Source organism: Suricata suricatta, chromosome 2, assembly GCF_006229205.1.
Source record: "Suricata suricatta isolate VVHF042 chromosome 2, meerkat_22Aug2017_6uvM2_HiC, whole genome shotgun sequence".
Lineage (NCBI taxonomy): Eukaryota > Metazoa > Chordata > Mammalia > Carnivora > Herpestidae > Suricata > Suricata suricatta.
In genome coordinates, this window is record NC_043701.1 from 139,523,835 (window position 1) to 139,549,624 (window position 25,790).

General features: G+C 47.3%; 2 long non-coding RNA genes across 6 annotated transcripts; one reads left to right on the forward strand and one right to left on the reverse strand.

Annotated features, from left to right (window-relative positions):
* Positions 1–987: 987 nt before the first annotated feature.
* On the reverse strand, positions 988–14,332 carry LOC115272551. 5 transcript variants are annotated; one of them, XR_003900405.1, is made up of 4 exons: positions 14,088–14,332; positions 11,664–11,869; positions 4,983–5,060; positions 988–1,171 (listed from the first exon to the last, which is right to left on the reverse strand). It is a non-coding gene; the product is annotated as an uncharacterized LOC115272551 (long non-coding RNA). The 5 variants fall into 5 exon arrangements; XR_003900402.1 differs by lacking the exon at positions 4,983–5,060 and adding an exon at positions 6,867–7,022; XR_003900403.1 differs by lacking the exons at positions 988–1,171; positions 4,983–5,060 and adding exons at positions 5,096–5,301; positions 6,867–7,022.
* On the forward strand, positions 12,630–18,374 carry LOC115272572. Its single transcript, XR_003900406.1, has 3 exons — positions 12,630–12,649; positions 17,112–17,254; positions 18,288–18,374. It is a non-coding gene; the product is annotated as an uncharacterized LOC115272572 (long non-coding RNA).
* The last annotated feature ends 7,416 nt before the right edge of the window (positions 18,375–25,790 follow it).

Sequence of the window (25,790 nt, forward strand, 5' to 3'; positions counted from 1 at the left end):
TTAAAGTATGTATTTGTTTTCTCCTGACAAAGTAATATATATTCACTGTAGACAATTTTCAAACTATTGAAAAGTATAGAAAGGAAAATGAAAATCCCTTGTAATCCGCCCACAGAGTCATAATCATGGTTAACATTTCAACACAGGGACTAAGGTGGATTTAGACACGCCTGGCGTCACACCCCGCCTCTGCCACTCACTCACTCCATGTAAAACTTAGTTCTTGAGCTGTGGGAGGCGGAAGATAATACCCACGTGCAGGGTGAGGACTCATTCACCACGAGTGCTCTGTGGCACATTCCAGGGAGCACTTACTAAGTTCAAGGGCTCACTATGCAGTAGTCAGTGGTCCATGCCTGTAATATTTTATCCTCCAAATTGATATCATGTACAGCGTTGTCCTTTCCTTTTTATTCAATAATTTAACGTGTGCGATTTCAACGTGGGCATTCTGGAATCCTTTGGGGTGGGGCTGGTGCTGTATTAGGCAGACCTTTGGGGCTGACAGTAAGAGCAAGCTCCGTGTCTAGCCCGGCCCTTGCTCTAAAGCCTTCTATGGCTCCCTGCTGCCTCTACTGTAAATCTAATCCCTCACATGGTGTCTGGCTCCTCAGAGGCTGGCTCTATTCTTTCCTGTCTGTTCAGCCAGCTCTACTCCATATCCGTGGAGTCCTTGAGCCATCCTGACACCCCCACCATCCACCCCACACCTAGAACATCTGCCTCACTCACTCGTCCAAAGGTAGTCTCTCCTTTGAGGCCCTTGTCCTCTTGCTTCCCAGAGCACTGACATGAATCAGCCACTTCAGACTTCAGCCTGTCTACCTCATTCACTGCTTTGTGCTGTCTTTCTCTCCCCACCGAAATGCCCCCAGTGATTGGGGTCTTCTAACATGCCACTTTTTCAAATTCTAAAAATTACCAGTGTGGTGCCGAGTCCGTGGGAGATACCCACATACATATTGTCAGGGGTGTTTGCACCGGCTCGTGAGTGACCAGGTGTTTTTATTGTTGGTTGGTTTTCCCAGCCTCAGGAATGTCTCCTGGCTGGGTCAGCTGTCTGCTAATAAACACAGAAACCTTGTTCCTTCTGGGGTGTGCATATCTGTTGTTTTGTCTTTCCAGCATCCATCCTCCTTGCTTCATTTTGAAACAGTGTTCCATTCTCCGCCTGTGTATTTAAAAGTGGGGGGAGCCCTGGCTTAGAGCTGGCTCCCCCACCCCTGGTCCCTGTGACTGATTCAGGATGGCGACAGACACACAACCTAAGCCATCCAGTGAAATACAGTCCTGGAAATTTTGCTAGCAAGAAAGCCCTTCTTCTGCTGGTCTTTTGTTTTCAGGAGGTGGGAAATTCTGGACCTGCCAAAAGCCACCACTTGGAGAAACTCTGCCTGAGGTCAGAGCCACTACTGAGAAAAATAGTCAAGGCATAGAGGGAGCCTCCAATGTATTAGTGCCATAGGGTGGCATTCAAACCCTGGGTCCAGCCACACCTGCAACCAAACCCTATCCCTGTGGTTTTTGGTTGTATCAGTCAAATATATCTCCTTAAACTGGTTAGGCTTAACTTTTCTGTCACTTCTGACTCAAAGACTCCAAACTCAAATACTCTGTCTCTTGTAGAACTTCTTCTATCCAAGCTCCTTTAAAATCTTTTTTAAATGTTTATTCATTTTTTTTTGAGAGACAGAGACAGAGCACAAGCAGGGGAGGGGCAGGGAAAGAGGAAGACACAGAATCTGAAGCAGGCTCAGGGCTCTGAGCCTGACACGGGGCTTGAACTCATGAACTGTGAGATCATGACCTAAACCGAAGTCAGATGCTTAACCAACTGAGCCACCCAAACACCTCTCCAAGCTCCCTTTTAATAGAAACTGAGCATATAGAAGCTATAAGAGACCTTGGAGTCCAAGACCACCTTCCTGGTTCTTACCCGTGCTGCATGATTATAATTAAGACAAGAAAAAGCTGACAGGAAGTCCAGCAAGTCTCTCGAGACGGCAGAGAGCTGCGGACAGACCTGGCCCCGTGCGCCCTAGGACAGAGCTGGGCTCCTCTCCCAGGCCCCTTGAGAGGATGCTGGGTGCACACCCGCTCTCCATCAGGACTGCAGAGTTCAGAACAGCACGGTGGTTACTCGCACCACGAGAGCATCCTCGGGCAGCCACGGGGAATTTGAAGTTAGGGCACACAGCCTGCTTCTTACTGCTTCTAAAGAGCTCAAGGGAGAAACGATTTTATTGCTTATTTGACTGCTTCAAAAATCTCAGAAGACCTGCTCCCAAACACCGGGCACACCGACCCTGGGCAGAAGGTTCGCAGTGCTAGGAACACCCAACAGCACCTGTTTCGGCTCCACAGACCTTCCCGTTGAACAGGTAGCCCAAAAGCATCACTGTCACGTACTGCATATACCTTTCCCAGTGGAGACTTTAGGAGTGCAAATCACTACCCCACCATTTCCCAACTTCCAAGGGGGCCACCCATGGAACTCCATCTTGCTGAGCTTGGATGCAGCCTCGGTCCCTTCCTCAAGGCAGTGCTAGCCAGCCACTACCAAAATTTTAAGTTTGCAACAAAGCCAAACAGGTTTACCTGCCAGAGGAAAGGAATTTTGATCGGGACCACGGTGCTACCTAGTGCCATCACTCAACACACTAGCCATTCTGATACTGGAACTGGGCAGAGTTAAACCAGTGGGCATTTAATGTGCCACTATGTCGCAGAGACTATGAAATGGAGGCTGGGTTGGGGAAATGAGCAGTCAGAGGTCATTCAGAGAATTAGTGGCAGATAGGGTCTAGAACTTGAGTCTGTACAGCATACTCTCCATTTCCCCACTGGGTCTCAGATTTTACCTCCAGCTCTGGCCCACAGCTACACAGATTCTTCCTCTGGAGCCAGTCCATATTTGGCGGCTGAAATGAGGCACCCACATTCTCTTAGTATAAAGGATAATGTTTGCTACAATATTGCTAGGTAGCAAACTACCCCCCAGCTCAGGACTTGTAGCACTAAGGATTTGTACTCGGGCTCATGGGTCTGCAGAACTGAGAACAGGCTGGTCTAGGCTGAACCTGAACGGATGTGCCTACTTTGGTCCTCAGCTGGTCCAGATTGAGGGTTGGGCTCTGAATGGCTCCACATGTATTCAAACTCGAGCTCAGGCTGAAGGGATAGCAGCTACTTTCTTTGGAAAATTCTTACAGCAAATCACAGAAGCACAAGAGTGGAAATGTGATGCCTTTGGAAGCCTTGGATTAGAACTAATGTAGTATCACTTCTGCATACATTCCACTGACCAGAGAAAGTCACCTGGCCATCAGTGCGTCAGGGACATATACCCCGTCTCTAGTAGGAACAACTGCTAAAACATCTCTCGACAAAGGTCATAGATGTATCATTCTAATGCAGGGAGGCTCTAAAGAATTGAGAAAATGGTCCAATCTACCATGTGAGGTTTCAACTTCCCCCAATTCTCCCTGTCTCTCAGCCAATATGCCGCCATCATTCCTACACCTTTGCCTCTAGCCCCCACCCCCCAATTGGAAATGCACAAAAATGCCTTCCTTTAAACTAATGGTTCTCAGTTAAACTCTTGCATAGAGACACTTAGAGAACAGAACCAACCAAAGGGCATCCCCTGCTTTCAGTTTCTCCTAGCTCCAGTCCATTCTGATAAGAAAGCCAGATGGATCTTTTAGAGGCCTAGACTTTTATCAGTCTGTATCCAACATGGAAGGTTTTGATGGCTTCCTTCATTTACAGCACTAAATTCTAACTTCTTGGCCTGACATTTCAGCCCCCAAACATCATACTACTTAATCCAGCTATTACTTACTGTCTTGGCCTAACTGGACCAAGTGCCTTTTATTCCCTGCATTGATCAGGCCCTGTGATCCACCCCCTAATGTGCCATGCCTTTCTCCCCTAGCCCTTTCCACTGGGTTGGCCTCCATGTATTTTGTATCAGTCAGAGTTCAACCAGAGAAACACAACCGGTGGCTTAGGGAATTGTTGGGGTTGTGCAGGTTGTGAGGGTTGGCTAGACAAGTCAAAAATCTGTAGGGCAGGATGGTAGGAAGAATAAGCTACAATCTGCAGGTACAGACTGAAGCTGTAGTCTACAGGTAGAATTTCTTATTATTCTAGGAAGCCTCAGCTCTGTCCTTAAAAGCATTTCTACTGATTGGATCAGGCTCATCCAGACTTTGTTAGATAATCTCCCTCAGTTGAAGTCAACTAACTATGGACCTTAATCACATCTATAAAATACCTTCATACAACACCTAGATTAATTCTTGATTGAATAATTAGGGGCTGTAACCTAGCCAAGTTGACACATAAATCTGACCATCACAGTCCACCCCTTGTCAACTTGGCACCAATATATATTTCCTGTAACCATATGTAACTGTCAAGTAAAGATAATCACAAAGCCATAGTTCCACCGGCAATGATGCACCTGCCTTACACGCACTAGAAACATGTTAACCCTTTCCATACAAGAAGATGCAATGTATTTTGGTGATATTCACTCTTCTCTTTTGATATCTGGTAACTTAAATACTGTGATATATACTTTACTGTTACAAATACATCTTATATTAGATGATGAGGGGATAGAAGATAAAAGTAAACAAAATAATGGCATACATATGTACACATGTACGCACACTTTCATAACAAAACAAGGAAGAAACACAACACTCACAGTCTTCATTCTAACCACTGGCCATGTGGTCCTGGCTGATATTTATAACTAATTTTTCCATTACCACCCACTTTCCTTTATCCCTAGCAAGTGCCTCAGCTGATCATGGCTCTTGCCTAGTGGGGTGACTCAAATCTTCATTCCTCAAGGATCTAGGTCATTAGCAGCTCTGCTTGAATTGGATGTTGTGGTTTTCCATGTATATTGATCACAGAGCATGGAAATACTAAGGGATGCCCTGTATTTTAGAGCTGTTTCCCTTTACCTCTGTTGTTTGGTAGCAACTTGATCTCTTCTTGGTAGCCAGGATGCATCACCCCACCCAGCATGGTAGCTTCTTTGCCTATTGATTCAGAGACACAAGAAGCCCCAAATGGATGGGATGACAATCTTTGACTTCTAGTTTAATGGAATCATTGCTGTGCCTCCTGGTGGAAGCATTCCTCCCTTTAGAACTAAGACCTCTAAGCCAACAGAGTATACAATCATGAGACAAGGAAGCAAAACTTCTGTAGAAAATTGTGAGGCATAGTAGAGAGCGGGCCATTCCTTTCTCCATTCCTTGATTCCTGGGCTTGTGGAGCCTGGCAAGGAGAGAAACAGCACCACATATTGGACGCTGATTTATAGTAGAAACAGCACCATGGAGGACATCATCCCAGCCCTGCAAGGTACGGTTTCTTAACTCTTCTGCCGTTCCATCGAGCCAGCTCCTTCAGGTAGTTGAGGAACATGGAAAGACTAGTGCATTTCATGAGCACAGGCTCACTGGTGCACGTCACTTGGCTGTGAAGTAAGTCGATCAGAGGCAGATGTGTGGAATGCCCTGCAATGGGTAAGGCATTCTGTACATCCATGCATGGGGATCTTGGCAGAAGAATTGTGTGCATGCAAGGCAAATCCACATCCAGAATAACTGATGACCATGGATCCCCATCCCACCTAGTCTTCAGCACCTGGTCCAGGTTACACCTGCTCCAGGAAGACTTTAATAACCTCTCAGACTCACCTGACACTCGTTCATTCCACCAGCACTTATGTAGCACCTTCTGTATGCCACACACTCTTCTAGGGACTGGGGAAAGACAGCCCCTGTTTTGACAGAACTCATGAAACACTGATAGAAACAGTGGGTCCATTTCCAGTGTCCTCACAGCCGTGTGGCCACTGGTTTGCCTTCACTGCTGGCAGTTATCTCTGCCCTGTCAGACTGTGCAGGTCTCAAGGACGCTGTCCACATCTCTGCCCCCACCACCACTTGCTTAACACTAAGGTCATGAGACGGCTCATGTGCTCAATAATCTTTACACTTGGGCAGAATCTGCCTCCTCTTCTCCAAGACCACCTTGGTTCTTGCCAGTGTGTCCAACTGAAGCCAGTGTGAACAAGGGCACAGAGAGCTATGTGCTCCTGCAGGCCACCCACAAGCCATACCCTGCAGTCCCAGCTCTTACAAAGCCTTCTGAAAGCCAGCCTTTGTTTCTGCTTCCCCTGTCAAGCCTTTTTTCCTGCCCTGAGCACCCACAATGCTTTATAGAGGAGTATTGGCAGTAGCCATGTGGTTTTGCACACCTGCCGTGTGCCAGGCATTGCAAATCTGTCATCTGACCACAGTCTCACAATGACCACAGGTTGGGGTTCTGAGCTGCATTTTATGTCTGATTTGCATCCACACTTGGCCCCTGCAGGGTCACTTCAGAAACCAAGCGAGTCCTGCTGACCCTGGCCATCCAGGGGAGAAGGAACACTACAGAAAGTGCTAGGTCTAAACCAGATGGGCTTGGGTAGGATTCTTCCCCTTTCTGGATCTTGGATTCCTGAGCTGTGAAGTTAGATGTCTGGGCCAGATGATGCCTGGGAATGCTTTCCATTGTAAGTTATAGAGTTTTAGGTTCAGCATAAAACCCAAAAGCTTATATGTGCCCAGCAAGTCTCTCTATGGCCATGGACTTCCGCATTCTACAGAGAGCTCTGATTTCCTCGTGAACCTGCTTTTGGAACAATTCTGCTAGGAAGCTTCTCACAAGCTCACTCAATGTTTGCACACTACTTTGCGCGTGTCTGTCTAAAGGTACATAATGACCACTGTAGGGGACTGCACTACTGCCCCGAGTCCTCGCCCCACCCTGTAGCCATGGATACGACATACTTCCTCATCTCTTCCTCATGTGACTTGCCGGGACAGTGGGATGAGGCAGGGGTGATGGAACTCGGGCCGAGGACTTCGGGCCTTATATTCTTCTGCTTACATTTTTGCCCTTCTGTCCTCAAAGTGAGATGGATAAGCCCAGGTTGGCTCCCTGGTCTGAAGAGGAGGAGAATCATGTGACACAGAGATACCTTCAACCAACCCAGCCCGGCGCAGCCGAGCCCAGCCAACCTGTAGACTAATGAGCTAAATAAATGTTCAGTTCAGCTTCCTGTTTGTCACTTTGCGTTTTTATGACATTCGATAATGGATAGAGACTCATAGAAGTATTTATGAGAGAGACCCTTGTGTCCAGGTGGGATTTCCTGGGGATGCTGGCAATGCCTCCGGCTGTCACCAATCCAACATGTAACCTTGGCTTCTGGCTGTGCTCTGAGCACCTTCGGGGGTGGGGAACTCATGGTTTCCTGCAGCAGCCCATGTCACGTTTAGAAATATGGAGCTGCTACACTTCCCTATCAAACCCTCTCCTCTACCTTCCGCTTGGCCCTCAGGGCCGCATGGGATCAGTGCAAACTCATTTCCTCCCAACAGAAGTGCAGAGGTGTGAAAAGTACTTTCACCCTGTCCCCAGTTCTTGATTCTTTGGGTTAAACGTCCCCCTTGTCCTTCACCGTCTCTCAGCCCAGCCCGCTGCCTCCTGCATCTTGGCTAAACGGGGCCAGTTCTGTCCTTCTCCCGCTCCATAAGCCCAGGGGGAAACACGATTAGCTGACATGAGCTGATCAGAGCTGGAGCAGCAGCGGGCTGTCACTCCCTCACTCCCGGCACCGCCGGTGCCCCTGAGTTGTGGGAGCCCTTTTGGCAGCCACAGCACATTGATGCAACCTGAGCTGACCCTGGCAAGTCCAGGCCATTTTCACACACATCTTGTCTTTTCTTTTTTCACTTTTTAAAATTTTTAAAATTTAATGTTTATTTTGAGAGAGTGACAGAGTACAAGCATGGGAGGGGCCGAGACAGAGGGAGACACAGAATCTGAAGCAGGCTCCCTGGTCCAAGGAGGAGGAGAATCGTGCGACATAGAGCTACCTCCAGCCAACCCAGCCTGACTCAGCTGCGCCTAGCCAACCTGCAGAGGCATGAGCAAAGCCCAGTGTGGGGCTCGAACTCACCAGCTGTGAGATATGACCTGAACTGAAGTCAAATGCTTAACTGAGCTACCCAGGCACCCATGCGTGCATGCGGTTTCTATACCAGGCCTCTCTGCCCTCCCGAAATCTCAGATTGCCAGGTGTTCCAAGCCATTTGGAAGAAAGAAATCTATGCTCCTTCTAACCATGCTTGCTGCTAGTGTTCCCTGGAAGGGGACAGGGGGTGTTGGCAAACCAGCCCTGTGGCAGGCAAGGTGACTGAGGGATTGGGAGTGATTTCTCAGGAGCCCGCAGTTTCTGAGCAGCGGGAACCAGGGCCAGGTTCTCTCAGGTTGGCCAGATACAACTTGTCTCAAAGCCCCTCCATGCCTGACCTAGTGTAGAAGAATCATCTTAGGACCTCCTGGGCCCAGGGAGTTAGGCTGGCATGAGCCAGACCCAGTTTCAGGGGATTTTCTCATTTCAATCCCTGACATTCACAGCCCTGTCATCAGTTACTTGGCTACTTGGCCAGAGCACGGCAGCACCGTAAACATGTGCAGACCCTGGGCGTGCAGACACAACATTGTGAGGCCCAGACCGTTTGGGTCACAAGCAGAGCAGAGCCTGTTTACAGAAGCCATTATAAGCACCCTGAGTGAGTCAACGGCCTGTGTCCTAGGGGGCTAGTGGAACTGGGAACCCGAGTGACCGGCTGCGCCCAAGCAGGCTTGTCTGCCTTAGAAACACATCTTAGGTGATTCCGTGCCTCTTCTGCAATGGCTGTTTCATTATCTATGACCCCGCATGGGCAGGGAGAGGGTAGGCATCCAAGCTATGTGTGCTTGGTTAAGCAGTCACAGAATCCAGGGCTGGAAAGGATATGAAAGATCATCCTGTCCAACACAAGCTGATTTTTTTTTCTGTAGCTTCTCTTACATTCCTCTGCTCTAAAGAAGCTCATTACCTATCCCGAACAGCTTACGATGATCTGAAATCTGCCTCCATGTGGCTTCCACCCACACTGATCCCAGGTCTGCCTCTCACAACAGATAAACCAAATCCCTCCTCCATAGTGAGCTCATTAGTGAAGACACCAACCATGGTCCACCTTTGCTCTTTTCTCAGCCCAGATGTCCCCAGGCCCCACAACAGTCTGCATAGTTCTTGTGCAGCTGGGTTCCTGGCCCCTCAGACCATGGACCCTCTTCTGTTTCAGGAGGCATTGGAATCTCATTCCAATGCATGGCCCATGTGGCAAGTAGGCACGAGGCAAGGAGTTTGACAGGCGGGACTGGCACCCAGCCTCTCGCATACAACCTCTTGATCTTGTTTATTTGCCTGGAAAATGCGATGATCTAGAAGATGCTATCAGAGGTATTAGTGTGTAACTCCCATGTGATCATTGGTGTGTGGGTGGCCGTAGGCCAACACCATGACTGTGTATTGATACTAGTACTCTATTACTGATGTTGACAAAGAAGGGTCATCCTTTTGAAACTGTGGTCAGAATGTATCTACTCCCAGTCAGCTATGAGTCACCCTTGTAGACGCAACTGAGGAAGCCAAGACTCAGGGGAGGGGCCTTTACCTAGTGTAGTAGGCAGAGATCTCCAGAGAAACAGGACCAATGAGATATACACACACACACATATGTATGCATGTATGACGTGTGTGTGTGTGTGTGTGTGTGTGTGTGTGTGTATGTTTTCGTGTTTGCGTATTTACTTAAGGAATTGTCTCATGTGATTGTGAGAGTTTGGGAAGTCCAAAATCTGATTGGGGAGGCCTGGGAATCCAGTAAAGAACTGAAGTTCAAGTCCAAAGGCTGTCTCATGGAGAACTAATGCCCCAGATGACGTCCAAAGGTGGTCTGCGGGCAGAATTTCTTCTTGCATGGAGGGCTTGAGTTTTTTGTTCTATCCAGGCTTTCAACTGATTAGTTGAGACCCACCCTCATTACGGAGAGCAAGCTGCTTTACTCACATTCTGGTAATTTAAAAGCACAACTCATACAAAAAACACTGTCACAGAAGCATCTACAATATTTGACCATATATGTCCAGCTAAGCTGACACAGTAGATTAACCATCACATCGAGCTAGCCTCCCACCTAAGAGCAGGGTACACAGAGAATACAGGAACTTACTTGGTTGAAATGTTTTTCTAAAGGACAGGAAAAACCTTCCTCAAACCTCAGGGAGTTTCTCACATTTACTAATGTAAATGACGATGCATGATTATCTAATGACAATGCATGATGTTCCCTATAGCATCGTCTGAAATCAACGTGCTTACAAAATATAGCACTGCCTCCCAGCCATCAAAACTGGTGTTGCATATAGGAATACTTTGGTGGGAGGGTGACCGTGATGTAATATACGTATATTTTTTATTTTTTTATAAAAATGTTTAATATTTATTTTTGAGTGAGAGACGGAGAGAGACAGAGTGCAAGCAAGGGAGGAGCAGGTAAAGAGGGAGACACAGAATCTGAGATAAGCTCCAGACTCAGCTGTCAGCACAGAGCCCAATGTGGAAGCCCGATGTGGGGCTCGAACCCACAAACCGTGATATCATGACCTAAACTGAAGTCTGATGCTTTAACTGGCTGAGCCCACAGGTGCCCCAATAGAATATATATTTTTTAAAAATCATGATATAGAGGCACATGAGTGGCTCAGTCGGTTAAGAGTCTGACTTTGGGACTTTGGCTCAGATCACAATCTCACAGTTCGTGAGTTCAAGCCCTGCATCTGGCTCTGTGCTGACAGCTTAGTGCCTGGAGCCTGCTTCAGATTCTGTCTCTCTCTCTCTCTCTCTCTCTCTCTCTTTCTCTCTCTCTCTCTGCCTCTCCCACTCACTCTTTTTCTCTCTCTCTCAAAAACAAATAAACATTAAATAAATATTTTTAAATAAATAAATAAATTATTGTGATACAGCATGTATAATCAGGTAATCGTTTATAATAAAGATATAGATTACATTCACTAAGATGTTAACAATATTTATCTCTAGATATCAGAATTATGGGTCATTTCCCTCTTTTCCTTCTTATGTATTATGTAACATCCCCATTAAGATCTTGAGCTACTTGCAAAAGAAGCTAATAAAGAAATAAGAGTTTTCCAAGTGAACAAAAGGAGTTTTTACATAGTCATTTCTGTCATCTAAAAATGTAGAAATCTCCCAAAGCTCCTCATTTGTCTGAGTTACATCCCAGCTAAATTTAACTAAACTTTTACATGCCACGCCCCGTGGGTTTTGTTGTTGATGTTGCTATTTTGGTTAAAAAGTACTTTCAATATTTTCAATAAGATTTAAGAAATCACTTCATAAAAACTATGAATCACCATACATGTTATCAGTTATTTCTAGAAGATGTTCCATCTTTAGACACGGCCTGCAATTAATTCCTGCTCAGTCATGTTTACAAATAATCCTTACTTTTTTTAGTCTCAGCTGTCACTTCCACTAAATCCTCAGAGCTCTTATCTTCTGTCTCTCTCCTTTTTTTTTTTTTTTCTCGCAATAATCATGTGTCCAAGCCTCCCCGAAGGAAGAGCTGTCCTCTGTCTCCTCTGGAGTGGCCTGCATGGGCTTTACAACAGTTGTTTCTCACCTTCTGGTTACTAGGGCCTTACTGAGTATCAGGGTTTCTTACCTCAGCACAATTGAAGGCTGAATAACTCTTAGTTCTGGGCACTGTTCTGTGCACTGTAGCATCATCTCTGGCCTCTACCCACTAGACTGGGGCAAAATCCAAGCTGTAACAACCAGAAAAGTCTCTGGACTGTGCCAGATGTTCCCTTGGCGGCAGAGTCACGGCTGGTTGGAGATCACTGGTATATGTCCTTGACTATCTGCACACTGGGGAAGAAGGGCTGATCAGAGGAGGATCAGGAAGGACAGAGAAAGGTCTTGGCCCATGTGGGGCCTCCTGCACCCCCTCTGATCGGATCTCATGGACCCCGTGTCTTTGGATCCCAGCTCGGTGCTCCCTGCACAGATCCCCACTGCTGTCAGCAGGGCCACCTACGTCCTAGAAACACTATTCTGGGACAGGCAGCACAGAATCCAGTGGAAAGCAGTTGCTAAGAAGAGGAAGCCACGAGAGGGTGGGGAAGGGTGGAGGCTGTCTAGCTAGGGGCATTCAAAACCCAATGGAAAATAGGAGTGGACAATAAGGTGATGGCAGATGAGGGCAGGGTGGGCCCTGGCCTCCACTGACTCTGGTCCCCCACAGTTAGCCAGATGCTCATTGCACCTTCCTTCAGGCTCATTCCCAGAGAGCTGGGTCTGCTGCCAGGGATGTCGTGTTGGCAACAGAGAGACTGGAGGAGAAGGGAAAGAAAATGCCCTTTCAGGCCCCCTTCATGTCCGCCTCTGTAACTGTGTGTTACTTTCAGCCATGGCATGACAAGACTATCGCAGACTCCCAGTGCGGGGCTGGGGCACTGACGAAGGGAGGCATCCTTAAAATGTAATCGATAAAGTCTCGTGGCTCTGAGAGGTGTCGTAGAACTCGGCTTCTGGTGTTTTCCCGGTTCATTTGCATCCTGCGAACAGTCCATCCTGTATATGCTCTCAGAACAGTCTTCTATCAATTTGGAACTCCAGCATCTTCGATGTCTCCCTGTTTTCCGGAAGGTAAGTCTCGATTGCATTGCATGATCTTTGTACTAGCATCTTAGGGCTGCTGTAATGAAATGTCACAATCTCGGTGGCTTGAAACAATAGAAATGTGTTCTCTTTACAGTTCTAGAGGCTCGAAGTCAGAAATCAATGTGTCTGCAAAATTGGTTCCTTCTAGAAGCTCTGAGGGACAAGCATCCCATGTCTTTCCCCCATCTTCTGGGGGCTGCCAGTCACCCTTGTGGTCCTTGGCTGGTGGCTGCATCCCTTCAGTCTCTGCCCTCCCCACCCCCTCCCCATTGCATGGACTCCTCTGTGTCTGAGTCTTCTCCCTCCTCTGTTCTTATAAGAACACTTGTCAACTGACTTAGAACCCAACTGGATAACCCAGGATACTCTTGTGTTGAGATCCTTACTGTAGTTCCATCTGTAAAGATGCTTATTCCATATAAGGTCACACTCACAGGTCTGGGTGGACATATCTTTTGGGAGCCCACCATTCACCTGACTACAGTTTTTGAGGACTTCCAGAGTGGGGCTTAACTTCGTCCATGTGTGCACTCCTAAACTAGTCTCATTCACTCAGTCAGTTGATGGGCAACGCTCGGCACCATGACCTCTTCTTGGATCTACTAGTCCTCTCCTGCATGTCAGCATCTGGGCCAGCCTCCTGGCTGTGTTCCCTGGATCTTGTTCCTCCCCGTCTTCCTTCCCTCCGTGCTCCAGTGCTCAGAGCTCTGAATCCTTGCTACTTCTCAGGGTCCAGTTCTACTGCTGCCTCTTCCAAGATGCTTTCCTTGACTCTCCCAGCCCATACTGATCTACCCTTTGGTGATCTCACCAAACACATATTGATCTCTGTTTAGCTGGAGTCAGCAATGCACCCACTCTGCAATATGAGCCATGCCTGCCTGGGTGTGGGAGATGAGGGCTAGGGGCAGTGAGGGAGGTACCTGCCAGGGGGAGTTTGTCAGAGCACCATCACTGTTAGACGCCTCTATTCCTCACCACCCTATAGCATCCCACCTTTGCCTATGAAGAAGTGGAGTCTGTGTGGTCTTTGACTTGTTCAATTTCATGGAACAAGTTAGCAGCAAGACCTGGGGCTGGGAACATGTTTGCGGACAATGCCATCACTGGATCTCAGACAGGTTGGCTAGGACAGAAGCTTCGGGTTGTCACACTTGCTCCAATGTTTCCTTTGCAAACTTGCCTCCTTCCGGGAGAGCTCCTTTGGCCTTCTGAGTCCACTGTCACTACTGGTTGGCACAGCCCCCTGGCTGGTCAATTTTGGTAATGAGAAAGGCAGCCCCTAGGTCACCTTGAGTGGACCATGGCAGGGTGGCCCAGTGGGAAGGGCTTTTCCCACCTATCAGCTGAGGGACCCCCCTCACCAGCCCAGAGCCAACCTTCCATTCCCTTGATAGTCCCCCCTGCCCCCGCCAGTGCTCACCAGGATTCCTCAATGTACTGTTTGCTGCTGCCATGCTGTTTGCTCTGGCTGCAATGCACCTGCCCCTCTCCTGGCTCAGCTCTACTAACCCTCAGTGCTCACTACAGAAGCTGTCTCCACTGGCGTCTGAGAGGTAAACTCATGCCTCTCTGGCAAGACCCAGCCCATTGTGTTAGGGCTGGCCCGGTGAAGGGCTGACCCCCGCAGCCGCCCCCAGCATAAAAGGGTTGAGCTGTGACAAATTCATCTCTGTATCCTAGCACTCAAAGGAGGGGCCAACAAGTCACAGAGGGAACTCTCCTTACTTAGGAAAGTTTCCGTTGACCTAGGCTGTGACTTCATAGTCAGCTCTGTTTAGCAGAATCATTCATGCATTTAGTAGTAACGCCTAGAGACTCAAAATGAACTGGGCTGTAAGTTCCTCCCACTTTACCCTTCCTAATTGTGGCTCACTACAAGGTACTTGAGAAAAAAGTGAGAAATATATGTATCAATAATACAACAATATCACATCTTCCCAGACACATTTTTTAATAGCAAAGTCAAGGAAACTTTCATCCAGTTTCACAAAAGGCCAAATCTGCCCCTTGACCCAAGCTCTGTGAGTGGTACCTTTATTTATGTGGAAAAAACTGGATAGACTAGGTTTTGAGGAAAACAAAAGCAACTGAAAGAATGGTGGATAGTAATCAAAGGCATCTGCCTCTCTACCTATCTACCTTTCATCTATCTCTGCTTATCCAGCTTTTTGAGGTGTAAATAAGCAACAAACACTAATAAGCAATACACAAATAATAATTATTATAAACAATTGTGTATAAATAAATAACATACTAAACTGCACTTATTGATTTCCACCTTTATTGTGAAAATAATTGACACATAAATATTGGGTAAGTTTAAAGGGTACAGAATCTTGATTTGATACATTTATACATTGCAAACTGATGCCCACTTCCGTCCTGTCACATAGTTACCGTTCATTTTTGTTGTGAGAAACTGCACATATTTAAAGTATCTGTTGGATAAGTTTGGACAAATGTACATACCTATAAAACCATCAACATCAAGGGCGTGTCCACTCATCCCTCCAAAGTTTCTGCTTTCCTCCTTGCAGCCCCTCCCTGACCCTCTTACCCTAGTCCTAAACAATCACTCATGTTTGTCTGTGGCTATAGATTAGTTTGAATCGCCTAGAATTTTACATAAATTGAATTATAGAGTATACACTTTTGTCTGACTTCTTTTGCTCTGCAAAATTATGCTAAGATTTGTCCATGTTGTACTGTGTATCACATATGTATTCCTTTTTATTGCTGAGTAGTATTCCCCTGCATGGACATACCACAGTTTTTTATCCATCCATCTGTTAACCAACCTCTGAGTTGTTTCCTGTGTTGGGCTACTGCAAACCAAGCTGCCCTGAAGATTCATTTATAAGTCTTTGTGTGGACGTAGGCTCTCGTTTCTCATGCATAAATACTGAAGATTGAATGGCTGGGTCATTTGGTGGGTGTATGTTTCACTTTTTAAGACACCTTCAAACTATTTCCCAAAGTGGTTGTGCCATTTTGCATGGCCACCAGCAGTGTGTATATCCTGGTTCCTTCATATCATCAACAGTTGGAATGATCAACCTTTCTGGTTTCAGCCACTTTAATAGAGAATGGTATCTTATTATGGTTTTAACGTGCACTTTTCTAATACTAATGAGGATGAGCACCTTTTCATGTGCTTATTTTCTATCTGTAATCTATAGATCTATAATCTTAACATATTCAAATATTTTGCCACTTACTTATTGGGTTACTTGGCTATGATTGATTTTTGAAATTATTCAAATATTCATATACAAGACCTTTACCTTTTCTCAGGCTGTGGCTTATTCTTTCATGTTCTTAACAGTATCTTTCAAAAAGCAGAACTTTTAACTTTTGATGAGGCCCCCCTTTATCAGGTAAGTTTGAGGAAATCCAGCAACTCCCTAATTCATGATCTGAAATTTACTGATTTAAAAGAAAAAGAGCTGAGTGGTTTACAGCATCCAAACATTTAGCATTTGTGCAGAACCATCTATGTGCATGCGGCTGTCTGGCCCCATACAAAAAAAAGTAAAAGACATGATCCCTGGTATCAGAAGTCTCATATCATGGCAGCGAGGGGAGGTGAGTGCCTTATTATAATAGATACATGTTGTCAGTGCTGGAAGAGAGGGGCGCAGAGGTAATGGAGCCCAGAGAAGAAAAGGAAAGGAAAAAGATCCAAGAGGGTGAAATGGGCATTTGGAGATAGGTCCTACCCCCGAACTGCACAAAGAAAACCTTTTATGCTTTTGTTTCTGAGAAAGCTGTCTTGACCGTTTATTTTCCCTTTGTATGCAGGATGAAATATTGGGCAATAGGCCTGACCTAAAACAGGGGAGGTTTGTATCCAATGTGGAGAAGTGCTTGATGAGAAAGGATGTCTAGAGGAGGGGGAAAAAAGACTGAGAAAGAAGGAAAAAAAAGGGTAGTAGCAGAGAAATATCAAGGGAAGTCTCTACTCATAAAATAGAAATTAATGGATTACAGAGCAAGGACATTAAGAAAGATCTTTGAGAGGTTGCAGGAAATGGGGGAATTAGGGCAAAGCTGAGCTGTCATGTGGAACATTTTACATAACAAACTGCTGGTTAAAGCTAATATAAGCTTTATATTATAAAGGGTAAGAGACAGCATGTGCCCAAGAAAGATGAAATGAGAGGACCTTGTACTTGGGCTCCAAGCCACGACTCTGAGTCAGCTAACTTTGAGGAGCACCCAATGCTACTCTAGGCCAGGCCATCGTCTAGAGCTCTGGTCACTTCGGCAGGCTTGGCATGGAAGCTTCTAGTCCATTATCAGTTGGGGGATGGAGGGAGCTGTGTGCTTTTTTACTGCAGCACCTTGGGGAGCCCTTTTCATGTCATATTTATTCTGGAAGTCTCTTCATTCAAGACATTGAGAAACAGGACCTACAAACATCTTTTCTTTTGCTGTAATGTAGACCAGAAGTGCAACAGAAGGCACAGACGTGCTCAGAAAGAGAAGGCGCTCCTCAGATATTTGGTGGAATTGGTTGCAGTGGGAAGAAAAGCCGGGGCATGGCCATTCCAACATGGAGCAATAGGAGCCACAGGACAGTGAGGGGTAAGCAGATGATCCTATGGCCCCTGAGGGCTTTGGTTTTTCCATCTCCACAGTGTGAACACCAAAGCTGAGTGGTGCCTCTGTGTTTTGCGGATGTAATTGAGCATGAGGTGACCATCCTTCACCTCAGGCTGCAACTTGAATCATTGCAACTATTTTATTTAAGATTAAACCTGTAAATAAACAAAAAAGTAAAATAAGAATAACAGCAGTGGCTTCAACAAGATAGGAGCCTGTTTATTTTTAAAGCAGAAATCTGGGTAGGTAGATCAAGGACCAACATAGGACCCCATGGGATCAGGCACCCAAGAAACTTCTAGATCACCACCTTGCCATCCTTACAGTGTGGTCTTTGCCCATATAATCTAAGGTGGAACTGATGTTCCAGGAGAGAGAAAAATGATGGAGAATACAGTAGAAAGGGTGTGTACTAGCTTTTATCAGCAAAGGTCTTGGAAGATATTATAGGACACTGTCGCTAACATTCCATTGGCCAGGACTTAGTCACATGGCCATGCTAGAGAGACTGGCCTTGATCAGGGCAACCATGCACCCTGGGAAATGTTTCATTCCTAGGAGAGAAGGGAAAATGGATACTGGGTGGCAATTAATCTGTCACATTGATTAATCCTTCACAAAGTCCTAAATGAGTGGAAATGCAAAGACACTGTAGTGGACTGCTGGCTGATTGGCAATTGCAGTTGAGTGTCTGACACCCAGCATGGGTGTAGCAAGTAAGTAATTCCCCAGGACAGGAATCCCAGGAAGAGAAACAGGGGACCTATGACTTCTGAGAGCATGATAGAGCAGTGTTAAGGAGGGAAGGGCAAACCAAGAGACCGGGCATGCTCTGGGGCACACATTCCTTAGTGCAGCAGGTAAGTTGAGAAACCTGGATGCACAACAGAGAGAAAAGCAGCTGTTTGCATGAGTGCTGGGGGAGAAAAGGGAAGACGAGGAAGAACTGAAATGGGGTATGGTGCTCGAGGACCCCAGTGAGCAACTAATGATGGGGTGCATTTTTCCATTTCAGGTGACCGGAGAAGAACTTCACATTGAACAAAGTACTTGCTGTGCATGTACCTTGTGCAAAGTCTCATGTTGGGACACTGAGATGAAGGAAGAGAAATAAGTGAGAGCCCCTGGCCTCAGGGAGCTGCCTATCTTGGAAGGTAAACTCCTACACCATATGATGCCTAATAATACTTTTGAACTCACTCCTTTGAAAATTTTATCTTTGCTCATAAATACAGTAGCTGGAAACTTTTCCAAGGAGGTACTGACAAGTGTTGAATATCTGAACTTCTGACACCAGACACTAGTGTCAAATCCTATGCATCAGTGATAGGATGACCAATTCATCTTGCTTTATGGGGACCTTCCTGATTTTAGCATTGAAAGCCCCACATCCTGAGCAAACTGGATGACTGACTACCCTCGCTATTCACAAGCTTTGTGTCTGTGAGCAAGTTACTTGATATCTTTGAATGTCAGTCTTTCTGACTATAAATTGGGAACAATAACAATTCAGACCTTTTAGGATTGTGGTGAGCATTGAATGGAAATATGTTCTAGTACTTAGCAGAATGCTTGGCTCAGTGAGTGTTACATTACTGTTTATTGTGACTGTTATCAGAATTGTTACAGACCTGATGGATTCACATCCATTCACGTGTATTCTCCTGGATGGAAACTGAATACTGTGCAGGGATAAGTGAAACTGACTATTTGTGACGATTTTCTAACATATTTTTCGTGAATGGCAACAAGTTACAATTATCAAGGAATTTTCTTTTTGAATTTAATATAAATTTCCAGTTTCCCTTCTTTCACCTTCTCTGTACACTAAACATGCTTTTTCCATTGTCATGGGATCTGAAATTAGAATATTCTATGAACGGTCACGTAAAGTAATTGTCTGAGATGTTATCATAGTTTTGCTTTTAAAAGGCAATTTCAGGAAGTTTATAGAATGATCAGGAAAACTTTTCCTAATGTTCCTGTTTTTATTCATTTCTTCTTTCAACAAGCATTTAACTGTGCTGTGATTAGTTGTCAGGCAATATTCCAGGTCCTGGGAACATGAGAATGAGGGGTTCCAGTACTTGTCCTAGGAGACTCATCTGGAGACACAGACATCTCAACAAATGGGTGTCACTATGCCGTAAAGACAGACATGTAGATGGTCAGCAGGCTGGTGAGAAGCCCTTGATCCACTTGGTGGAATCAGGCAAAATTTCTTTAAAAAGATGAGCTAATTCCTGCATTGCAGGCAAGAGGGAGGGGGAAGATCCAGGTAGAGGGCAGCATGCGGGCAAAGACACTGAATTAAAAAGCCCAGAGCCATTCAGGTGACTTTTGGGTCTGATGACTTGGTAGTGATGGAGACCTTGTTTGCAGGCTCAACCAACAAATGTTTGCTGAGCACCTATTACACTGATAGAATCATGGCATACCGTTAAACACACAAGATACAGACCCTGTCCCTGGAAAGCTTGGAGCTTAGAAGAGGAAGTGAAGGGGCACCCAAATTGGCTCAGTCGATTGAGCATCTGACTTCAGCTCAAGTCATGATCTTGTGGTTCATGGGTTCAAGCCATGCATCGAGCTCTGTGCTGACAGCTAGCTCAGAGCCTGGAGCCTGCTTCAGATTCTGTGTTTCCCTCTCTCTCTGATGCTTCCCTGTTTGCGCTGTCTCTCTCTCTCTCAAAAACAAAAATAAAAAGCATCAAAAAAATTTAAAATAAAAGAAGAGGAAGTGAGATGCACACATAACCAATGTGAGGTACCTGTCATGGACTAAATGTCTGTGTCCTCGCAAAATCCGTTTGTGGAGCCCTAACTCCAGTGTGGCTGTGTTTGGAAATGGGGCCTCTAGGGAAGTCATTAAGGTTAAATTAAATCATAATGGTGGGGCTCTAATCCTATAGACTAGTGTCCTGATAAAAAGAGACACCAGAGAGTACACCCCGATCTCTTTCTCTCTCTCTCTCTCTCTCTCTCTCTCTCTCTGTCTCTCCAGGAGCCTGCAGTGAGGAAAGTCCATATAAGAACAGAGAAAGAGGGTAGCCTTCTACAAGCTAGAAAGCAGGTCCTTGCCAGAAAATAAGTCAGCTGGAACCTTGATCTTGGACTTCTCTCCTCCCAAACCATCAGAAAATAAGTTTCTGTTGCCGTAGGGCAACGAGTCTATGCTTTTATGTCCTGGCAGCCCAAGTTGACTAAGATAACACCCATGATGTCCCTCCATAAGGGGTGAGAGCACAGTGGCATTGAACTAGGGAAGAAGAGAGAACTGCTGAGTCACAGGGGAGGTGACCTCGAGCTGAGCCTCAAACACTTTGGAGGCACTTAGATTTAGGTGAAATTGATCGTCCAAGACCATTCCAGCTACAGGAAGCATCGTGGGCTCAGCCAGCAACAGGAAAACACACACCTTCCATTTGTCTGGAGGCTCTGGCGTGTGTCATACCGAAGAGTGTGGGACACACTGGGCCAGGTTGTGTAGGGCTCTGAAAGTCAGGATGAAGACTGTGGGCTTCCTTTAGGAGGCACAGAGCATGCATTCTCAATTCGAGATGAGAAGAGTCTCACTTAGCACTGTGCCTTGGGCAGAGTAATCTGGAGGTCTCTGAGATGCTCACATCTAGACACTCCTCCAGCATTGCAAGTGACAGCGAATGAGGACACAACCTAGGGTGACAGTAAGGAGAGGGGAGCAAGAGAGATCCAGGAGGTGGCATAAACCGAATCATGGAGCTGTTGGATATGGATGGAAGGAGGGTGGGAAATAAATATTAATTATAACTGTGAGTTGAAAACAAAGTATGTTCATAAAATCATTTTGCTGACCTGTCAGCTTCTACAGCACTCACTCCTGGGAGCATCTCATGTTGGGGATGAGAAAATTTAAGCTGCACGGTGAACCTCAGGGCATGGGGCTTTGGCTCTTTTGGTTATGCCAGGCTGATATTCAGATTCGAACCTGAGTGAAGGAGTCACTAAAATTAGTCATGCGACCAAGAGACGAATGAGCTTCGGAGCAAACATCATGCTTTCCTTCTAGGTTGTTTGATCCCGAGGTGCCACCGGGAAGTTGGAAAAATGCCACTCAGAGAGCTCAAAGCTGAGAAGTAGGATCTGAGGGCTCAGAACACTGTTGTGGAGACAGCAGATGAGAACAGAGACCTGGGGACGGTCCGTATTTTGAACGTTAGAGAAGGAAAGAAGTGCAAGGGAGGAGCGGGAAGTCTTTCTAGGAAGTGGATACAAACCAGGATGATATCAGATCAAGAACTTCTGAGAAGGGAAATTAAGGAAAGAATAGTGGTCCGTTGTGTCAATAGCTGTAAATTCTAGGAAAGGAAGACTGAAAAAGTACACCTTTACAATGGGAATGAACAGCCCCACCCCCTGGAGGAGAGAATAAACAGCCGTCTGCCCTGGATGGCTTAACTCTTCCCCACCCCCAGGGAAAAGTTTGGACCACATCAGTCCAGGGTCCTTCAAGTGAGCCTACCATGTTGGTCTCCTGTACGCTCGATGGGCCATTCTCCTCCCCAGGGATGTGACAAACGTGTGCACAGAGAGCAAACCTGCACTCCGGGAAGGTTCTGGAGAATGCCCCAGGTACAGAAAGCCAGAAAGCAGATTGCAAAGACCTTGGGGGATCCACTGGGAAGCTACGCGAACATTCACGTGCATGTGGATCACGGGCTTATGAGCCAGAGATCCGGAGGGACGCCTGCGAGTCTTTATTTCCAGTGAGCCTCTAGGTCATGCTGATGTGCCCGGTTGTCTGCCCACACTCAGAGCTGCAAAGGTTTAGAGCAGATACAAACCAAGAGCCCAGGACCACACGGTATGCGCAAGTGTCTTTTCTCTGATCCACATGAGGTTCTAAAAAAAATTAGAGTTCATTGAACACATTTAAAAATCTGAAGATACACCTTGGGGAAAAAAAATAGTCCAGCTCTGTCTTCTGTGGCGAAACCTTGGGCTCTCTGGTGGCCCTGGGTCTGCACTCCCACGGCGCAGAGGATTCCGGAGCTGTGCACAGACGACTGCTGGAATTAGCAGGGTGCCTCCCTCTGGCCCTCTCACCTCTCTCACCATCGATGCCGCCTGCTGGCCTGTGAGACCCAGTGAGACTCTCCCATACCTGATCTAGAACAAGCAGCTCATTCAACAAAGGGGAAACTGAGGCCAGAGAGGGATAGGAGATGGGAGGCGCCGTTCCTGTACCCAGCAGCGTCTTGTTTCCGCACCTGCGGATTGGCGAGCTCTGCCAGGGGCTCAGGGGATGGCCAGGGCACTTGAGCACGTCGCACATCGTGAGGGAGACCAACATCAGAGGCTGGGTCCACCCTCAGGGGGCCGCGGCCCCCCCACAACGACTCTCTGCCCTTCTTGGCCATCTCCTTGATTAAGGAGCAGCGGTGTAGGGAAAACGTGGACCCAAATCACACATCTTTGTGTCTTTCTCCAAGACCTCTCCTTTTGTTTCTTGGGGAGAAGCTGGGGCAAGTCAACTCACAAAAATGTGCTTCCACAGAATGAGATCCTGGAGTTTATCTAATAGGCAGGTTGGGAAAAATGAAAACGCTAATTACTTGAGGGAAAGGGTGGAAAATGAGTCAGCTGATTGGGCCACCAGGCAGCCACTAGGAGCTGGGTTTTTTGTTTTTTTGTTTTTTTTGCTTACAGGATAATGACTTATTCTGGGGGATTTCAGCCGTGCACACACAACAAAAATAATTCCAAGTGTCTGCTAGCAAAATCCCATGCTGCCAAACATCACATCTGAAAATTAATGTGACAAGCTGGAGGCCCGTGTGCCCCAAGATCAGAAGACAATGAAAGCTTCCTCCCCAGGAACTTTCTCAGGGCAGAGCCCGAGAAGCCCTCAGGAGAACCCAGAGACGGAATGCCTCAGCCAGAGTCAGTGGACAGGAGGCCTCAGCTGGGGGCCACGCTGCCCTCCTTTGTCTGGGAGCTAGGGCCCAGCCTCCGAAGTTCCTGGTGATCACACGGATGCTGGTGGGCCTGTGCCTTAATTGCCTTGTTCATCACGTCATTAAAGTGATCGGTCTCACCACTGGGAGTGGCAGTGCCTGCTGCCAGTCGGTGCTCCTCTTGGAGAGAGAGAGAGAGAGAGAAAGAGAGAGAGAGAGAGAGAGCTCCCTCCTGGGCTCTGCGCTGTGGCTCGAACTCCAGGAGCCCGGGACCCCAGGGCCCTTGTTCCCACTCCCAGGCCGGCGATGGAATTAATGAAGCCCAGCAGCCCGGTATGCAGGGCACACTCTGGTCCTTTACAGCTCTTTGTCTGTGGCCAGGCTCCTGTCTTTCATTGCTGGCTGCCGCCCTGTCTCTGGGGCTGATGCAGCACAAGATAATGAACAGTATATCAGCACTGGCTGGCAGAGGGGGCGCAGGGGGAGGGGGTGAGCGCCCGAGCGAGCCGGCCTGACTTATTATTCCTTCACTCTCAAACAAAACAAAATCATTGGCCTGCCAGGGTCATTAAGGACCCCGGGGTTGTCATAGAAACGACCTTTGGGGCCCCGTGGTTGTTAATGCATGAGTGACTGCCTGCATTGTGTGTGCGGGGAGAGGTCAGAGTTTTGTTGGTGGCTTAAGAAAGAAAGAAAGAGAGTGAAGAAGAAAGAGACCTAGCACAAAGCCGAGGATTGGGTGGCTGACATTCAGAAAGACGCTTGCACCCGCGCGGGGCCCTGATTAGATGGCTGGGAGATGGCGAGTGCCCAGGACTGGCACATAGTAGGCGCTCAGTAAATGTCTGCCAAGGCGAGTGGACGCATTTCTCTGCTTAAATACATCCTCCCACCTCCACTACCAATTCCACACCCCATGTCCCCGCTCCCGTCCCTGGGGCCACTTTGCCAATTGCTCCTGTCTTTGTTCCAGTCAAGAGAAGCGAAGTTTTTAGGGAACTCCCATGTCTTCATCACAGAGGGGATGACGGACTTCAAGGCTCCCGGACCCAGGCGGAGCAGGTTGGGTGGTTGGGCACGGGCTGTTCCAGGAGAGAAACCGGAGGTCAGGTCTTCCTCTGTGCACCTTGGGCTTTACAAATGAGCTGTTGAACCCACTTCCTAACTAGGGTGCCATGTGTGCCCCATTGTCAGGCCGTGCTCTGCACCCCACCCGTGTGGTGAAGACTGCTCCCCAGACTGAGCGAGGCTCCCCAGGGTCAGGAGCGTGGCTTCCCCAGGTTGCCCTCAGGACCAGGATCTGGGCTTTCAGAACCAGCTCACTGTGTATGTGTGTCCTCCTACAAGTTCTCCCTGCCTAAGGTTCTGGAACATTAGAGATGGCAGGTGACGTCCGTGGCCCCCCTCAAGTCTCCTCTGTTGTCTGGGCCAGAGTCTTCCTTAGATTTAGGATTTTACTTTCCAGGTGGGAAGAAAGTCTGCGAGGAGCATTCTTGAACCATCTGACCTCTCAGAGAAGACTAAGCCTGGTTACCTTCTCTTCCCATCCTCTTTCAGGGAGGGACTCAGGGCCTCCCCATGATCCTTCAGTGGGCTGGGATTCAGTTAGAGCAAGCGTGTCAGGATTAGTCTGATTTCCGATCTCCAGAGGACTTTTTCCCCTTTGCTGGGCACCCTCTGCCCTAGTGGGTGTTGGCTACGGCACGGCGCTCGCTGCCTGAAACATCACACTACCTTGGGAGCTTTGACCCACCACCTACCAACTGGGAGACACACCTGTTAGCATTAGCTGCCAGGGTGCCTTCCTGTTACAAGTGGTTGCAGGGATCTGTCCGCCATGCTCCCTCCTCACCTGGCAGGTCCTCGGATTTTGCTCCAGCAGATCAGACTATAACCCTTAGAATCCCAGCATCAGTTCAGGAGCCAGGAGCCCAAAACCCGGGTCTCTGATGTGAGCCAAAATAAGCAAACACATCATCCGGCAAATGGCAAAGGCCTGCCATGCATCTCCTTGCTGCTTGGTGAGCACTTTGTAGGGACTCTTTCTGAGGGCGGCTGTCACAGAAGCTGGGCTGAAGGTGCCCCCGTAAGGGGACCTGGGAGGGCAAAGGGGGATCCTACTTCTCCTGCAGCACTAGTGTGGACGGTGCTCTGGAGTAGCAATAGGCTCTCAAATGTCTGACTTCAGTTTCTCATTTAATTCTTACAGAAAGGATTTTAAGCAGCGATCTCCATAGGACAGACAACAGGCCAGACAGGAAGGAGTGAGCGCTCCTTGTCCAAGGTCACCAGTCAGTGAGTGGAAGGAGCAGAATCAGAGCCTGACCCGCGAGCTCCACACCTGTTCCTCCTCCATCTGCAGCACCACCCAAGCCACCACCTGGATGAGTACCAGAAAGGAAGCGGAGAGCGAGGGCCAACACTCTGGTTATTACACTCGCGAGGCATAAAATGCTATGTTCAGCAATACTCAGGTTACCTTTGTTTTTGTTTTCAGAATCTGTACAGTTGTGGAGAAGAGCACTGGGCATTATATGGAAACAAACTTGACAATAAACTATATATTTAAAAAAATTAGGGGC